Consider the following 6000-nt stretch of genomic DNA (forward strand, 5'->3'; position numbering starts at 1 on the left):
GGATTACATGGAAGATGTGGTGTCCTGACCTTTGACTATAAAACCTCCATTTTTTGCCAAAGTAACAAACAGCTGAAGGATATCTGTCAGGGCACTTGCTGCTTTTAACAAACTCATTTTGATGTATCCCATAATTTTCAGTGTTCTATTGGAATTCTATGACTATAAGACATTCATGCTTCATTATTCACAGTTTAGATGGGAGAATGATGTTGGAAGGATTTAAATTAGGGGGAAAATCATTGTGTCGTTGGTACTTGTATGGAACTTAGTACTTTTCACAGTATGAAATTTTCCCTTTGTAACAAGCTAGCCCATGATGCTTATTTGCAGACATGAGTAGGAAAAATATATGAAGAAAATGTGTAAAATCTACAGAAGTACATAGGAAAAGACATATCTGTGTGTTATCTATGTTGCCCCTTCACTCACTGCTTCTGGAAGGGAAAATCATTGAGATCTTGTCCACTGTGTCCTGAAACATAGATGGGCTGAGGCCACTTGACAGCAAGAAGCTGGGTGGGGGTTCAGGTTTAAACACACAGGAGACACAACAGGGTTCCCCACCCACCTGGGTTCTCGTTGCTGTGCTTCTCAGTCCCATGTTCTGGGAGGACGTGAAGTCTGGCTTTTCCTGTGGTTCTCTCTCCTCCCCCTAACCTTCCCTTCCTCTTTTGGATGCAGTTCAAATTGGATTCTAGAATTCTGGGCAAGCCACTCTGCCCAGGATTCCCCTTGCTTGAAGATTTCTCCTTTCAGTCTTTTTTACCTGCCCAGTGATTCTAGGGTCAACTTATCCATTAGGCATAGAAGGCACGGTGCCCAATCCTATCATACTTTTAGGCGCCTACAAAAGTGTTTCAATTTCTTTTTAAAAATCAGAAGAGAAATGAACACAATCCAACCTGGTTCATATTCTTTCAATGCAGTTATAAAATATAACTTTTAAGATGTTTTGTTTTGTTTTGTTTTTAATGGATGAAGGGGTCCACCAAAGAACAAGCATCTAGGACCCATGAACATCATCATGCAGGCCTGGGTGACTTCCCCACTGAAAACCAAGACCACAGGAAGGAGACAAGCTAGCTGCTCAGCTATCCTGTGGAATGAACCAAGATCAGCACAGGTAGCCTCAGGGCCTGGGTGAATGTGCCAACTTCTTGCTCACTGGAGTTTCTTAAACAGAGCTCTAGGCAAAGAATGAGGCATCATGGAAAAATTCCTGGCTGGATCTGAGAAGCCACAGAAAGTCTTTGCAGGTATGTTTCCTAGAGCCAAAAAGGAGGGGCTCCATAAATAATTTCACAAGGGAGACCAGCGTCATTAGAAGGCCAAACCTGGCCTATGTCTGTGTCTGCCTTCTGGCTATAACTTATATGACTATTGTCATGCAAACATACATGTAACCATACATTGTCTTTGAAATCTTTTGTTTAAGCAGTAATTGCCTTTGGTACCTCTGAAGCCTGCTCCACCTTTTTTTTCTTTTTTTGATTGGTCATTACCTGTGGACCAGGAGACATTATGGAGATTAAACATTCAAATGGACCTGGCTGCCAGTAGAGAGCCACTGAGGGGGACACCTGAATTGGTATGAAGTGTTATCCTGAAAGGAAGTGTTTATAACAATCCAGGGAAGCTTTTACTTCCTGCAAGTTATTGCTTATTTTAATCTGTTAAAGCAAGCTGCTGTCAGCAGCTATACATATGGGTTTGGCTGGGTTTATTTTACTTGCAGCCATCAAGGCAGACTGATGATAGCTCCAAGTGATCAGGGTCTCGGTGTCCAGGCAGCAAACCCAAGGAGTGTTTTGTTGTTCTTTCTGTAACCAGGAAAATAACCCACTTTCCTAGGCACACTCATCTTGTTCTTAAGTTCCAAACATGGAGCCTTGAGATGTGCTGCAAAATGTAAAGGGTTCCTCAGCTCCCGAAAGGCACAAGGACATCACCTGCTAAGAAATCAGATACCCTCCTCCAGGGCCTGGGGGATCCTTACTAGAAGGTACTCTGGGAAAGAATGTGCCCAAGGTGGGTGCAGGTGGATGGACCCCTGCTTCTTGGCCTGAAGCCCCTCAGATGGCTGTGTCCCATGGCCATACAGAATGATTTCTTAGGCCTGGAATACAGAGGATGGAGTTCTGATGACTGTCTCAAAATCTGAGACAGACTTTGAGCTGGCTCCCAGACTGATAGTCTCAAGTGGCAGGGATGTGCTAGGAGACAGATTCCTTTAGACCAAAAACTTAAGATGAAATTTTTTTAAGTGATTTATCAAATGGAAAGCAATGGGTCGAGGCACAAACCTTGACTGGGATGGTCCCATGGGATCTACAGCATTCCCAAAGGACTTCCTTTTCAAACATTTTCAGTGCAGATAGTTTTAAGAGGTGCAACACTGGGGAAAGGAGACTGGCAGGCCCGGGCATGTGCGGAGGCTGTCTCTTCTGGGCGTGCTCACCCACTGTGCTTTTCTCCAAAACACTACTTAATGGAAGCACTGTCAAGTCACATAATTTTTAACTCCTTAATTTTAACTTCTTTGATGTTTGGGCCATTTCACTAGAATCACGGAAGGGCAGATCACTAGGTTCTCAATTCCAAAACTATGCTAATTTCCATCCATAGTTCTAAGGGGCTGCTTTGTGATTATTTCATAGTTAATGATCTTTTGAAGATGTTTCTTTTTTCTACTTCTTTGAATTTTCTTTTCTTTCCACTTCATTTAAATGTCAAATTCACCTAAAACTATTCCCAGGATGACGTGGAGAAAGACCCGCACACACAAGGACAAACTGCTATCAGGGGTAGTAAACTATCACACTGACCTTATTCTAATGACCCATGAGACCCTTGGTCTTTAGTAAGGAAGGGAATGGAGAAGCTAAGTGTTCTTATTTTAGGAATTAATCTTTCTATAGTCTGCTAAGGAATCGCAAGTAATTTTTACAGCTTCTATTACTCCATTCTCTGTACACTTCAAATTTTAAAACAAAGCAACAAAATGGTCCAAATGTGAGAAAACCATCCACTAGCTATGATCTGTTAGCACGGAAGGAGCGAGCAGCGTGACGGCCAGGAAAACCAATGTCCTAGGGTTGATGGTCTCAGAGGTTTTTATCTCTGCAACATCTTGGCAATGGGTGTGCCACCTTTGCTACATTTGGCATCCTTGATTTTTATCACTTGAGGTTGGGGGATTTGGGGCACCAGCTTTGTGATCATGCCTCTTGGTTACAGCCACATTTCGTTAAGTCCGGAGGCCGTTAACGATAGCAGAAAAGCCCCAAACCACGTAGACATAGACTCCTTTTGGCCAGACCTAATCTAAGAATGGGGTTAGTTCTTAGGTGGGATCAGTTTCATGAATCGGAGTTTCCATCCAAGATTGAAGCAAGACTCTTTAACTGCCCCCCATGTAAACTCTGATCGGATTTGTGTGGGTGTTTGAAGGGGCTCAGAGTACAGCTGGACACTCTGATTCTCTGAGGGGCATACATCAGGGGCCGGATGTCCTCTCTAGTCTAGTTCTGACTTAGATCTGTGACTTAACTCCAAGAGAGAGCAGATAGGGGTGAGAATAAACAATTTTGCTTTTCAAATGGCTATCTTTTAAAAATCGCACTATATTTTATGGATATTAGCAAATTCAACTATTTGCTACTCAAACAAAGTGATGTGCCAGAGGCTTTGCCTATCCTTCAGAAAGCAAAGTGGCAATTTGTCTTTGAGAAGTTAGTGCAGTCCAGTGAGATACTGAAGTTGGTAAATTCTCACACCAAAATGATTTAGGGGTGGGGACAAATTAACCAGTAAAAGTGTGTGCACAGACAAAATTTTCTCTCTCTCTTTTTTTTCTTGTTCTAAGTTTGACACCAGGAAATTCCTGGATTAATCATATCATTTCAGATATTACACTTTACTTTAGATTAGCGGCAGTAGTATTTTGAAAGTGTGGTAAACAACAATGTCCATCCATACTCTCGAGTTTAATCGGAACCTGCCAGCACAGAGGTCCCCTGGCAGCCCCTCACCTCTCAGAGCTGAGGGGCTGCTTCGAGAAGCTCCCACTTACCGACTCTTTAACTTCCCCCTCTGAGCTGTTGTCTGCTGTTGAGGGAAGAGAAGGAAACAGAGGTAGCAGGAGAGTGAGAGGCTGAGATTGAAGGAACTACCAACTGTGTCATAATCTAAATGAAACAACTCAACACAAGCCATTTGCAATACTGAAAATACCAAAAAAAGAAAAACAAACTGGCCACTAGAGTCCAAATTATCTAAATTGGCCTTTCTCTCCTTCCCGCTGATGAATCTTTCTTCTCGTTCCTTTGAAAGACCTGCCCCGAGCAGAGCAGAACGCAGAAACCAAAGTAACCATTTGTGATCAATTAATCACTTCAAGCACAACACTTGAACCTTAACAACTCACTCTTATTTTCTCCCAACAAATACTTGAGTTCTAAATAGCCAATGTCAAACCAAAGTCCCAGAAGAAGGGAGAAAGGGCAGATGCCTCCTGTTACTTACCTCCTTTGAGATTTGGAAGGAACTGGAAACAACTTTGAATCAACCCCTCTCTCTCTTTCTCCTCCTGGTGTTTTCTCCAAGATGTTTGCAGGCCCCACTTTTTTTATCCAGACCCAGCTCAGGTGTGTTAGAGCTGAGTGATCTTTCAAAAATGTTCACTTCTCCTGCTCTACCCCTTGTTCCTTTCAATTCTTTGCTCCCTAACAAGTCCTGACAAAGGTGTGTCGGGGTTTACAGTGACTCCACCCTTCCAATTATCTGACACTTGCTGCATTTAAAAAAGATCTGCCTCCAGGAACCAAACTTCACAGGAGGCAGAAAGTTTCTCCTACAGGGGTAGGCCCATTAACCATTTATGGGTCCATGGGGAAAAGGGAACAAAGGTAAAGGAAATGCCCTTTATTACTTCTCCTTATCTTCCATAGCCAGAGAACTGCCACAATTTGGTTTTCCCTTTCCTCTCTGCCACAGAATAGTAAAAATCCCAAAATGCATGACTCATGGTGTGGCCAAGCTTCTGGGGGGCCTGTGGTCAATGGGCCCGAGCCCGGAAAACCTATGAAGTTGGCATGGTTTATATTCAAGACCTGTTTCTCCTGTAGATGCCTCTGCCCTCTTCCCTGCATTCTGACCCAAGCAGGGTCAAGCCCACCTGGAGGAAATGGGCGAACTCATTCAGAATAAGATGTTAGTGAATGCAAATATGGCACAGTTGGTGGCGGAGGGATTCTTTTTTTTTTTTTTTAAAGGGGCAGCCAGGTAGAGTGGTGTTTACTCCAAAGAGTGACATATTAGTGACAGGACTTTAGGCATTTAGCTACTAAATAATGGATAGATACTGTTGAGGATGGTGAAGGACCTTCTTGCCATTCAAATCAGGCAAACAGTCTCCAGATACCCAAAGACAAGTGTGGATGCCTAGAAACTCTGTGGCCTCAGTTACGTTCCATGGACCCATTAGACTTCCCTAAAGGATCAATTTATACCAATCTATATACTTCTCTTGAAAGCCTGCTGAGCATCTGGCTTTTCAGGACCCCTAAAAACTAACTTGAGATTCTTGGTATTGGTAATATGGGAGGTCTGAACCTGGGACTCGCTTAGGTGGTATTCCCAGTCCTGAGGAGAGCCGTAGGATTCCTGGAGTATAGCACTAATGCATGTCTGTGCCCTGCCACTGTGGGCACTCACACCACTAGAAGGGTGGCAGGCCACCAAGTACCACCTGCAGCCATCTCATTCCTAAGCTCCCAATATTCTGTGCTGGAATAACCCATTTCAGAATCCTTTCAATGACCTAGGATGTGACACTACTGGGTTCTTGTATCTGGGATGTTCCTACTTACCCCAAATAAATACTTACTCAACGTGTCTGCCCTGGATCTCATGGGAAAAGAGCACTGGAGAATCTGGAAGATGGAGAGCTTTCAGCATAAAATTGACATAAGCCTGCATCGTTCATTCATTTATTCA

At 43.3% G+C, this 6000-nt stretch overlaps 1 protein-coding gene across 2 annotated transcripts in view; it reads right to left on the reverse strand.

The window, feature by feature from the left end:
- Window positions 1-4760, reverse strand: part of COL17A1 (collagen type XVII alpha 1 chain) — a 51322-nt gene extending 46562 nt beyond the window's left edge. Inside the window, exons 1-2 of one of the 2 annotated variants that reach the window (XM_058697689.1) lie at window positions 4528-4760; window positions 4076-4110 (exon numbers count right to left, since the gene is read on the reverse strand). The gene's annotated coding sequence lies outside the window, so the exon portion shown is untranslated. The remainder of the gene's footprint in view (window positions 1-4075; window positions 4111-4527) is intronic. The other variant, XM_058697688.1, reaches the window with a different exon arrangement.
- Window positions 4761-6000: the final 1240 nt, after the last annotated feature.

The sequence above is a fragment of the Neofelis nebulosa genome, chromosome 13 (assembly GCF_028018385.1).
Source record: "Neofelis nebulosa isolate mNeoNeb1 chromosome 13, mNeoNeb1.pri, whole genome shotgun sequence".
Classification (NCBI taxonomy): Eukaryota; Metazoa; Chordata; class Mammalia; order Carnivora; family Felidae; genus Neofelis; species Neofelis nebulosa.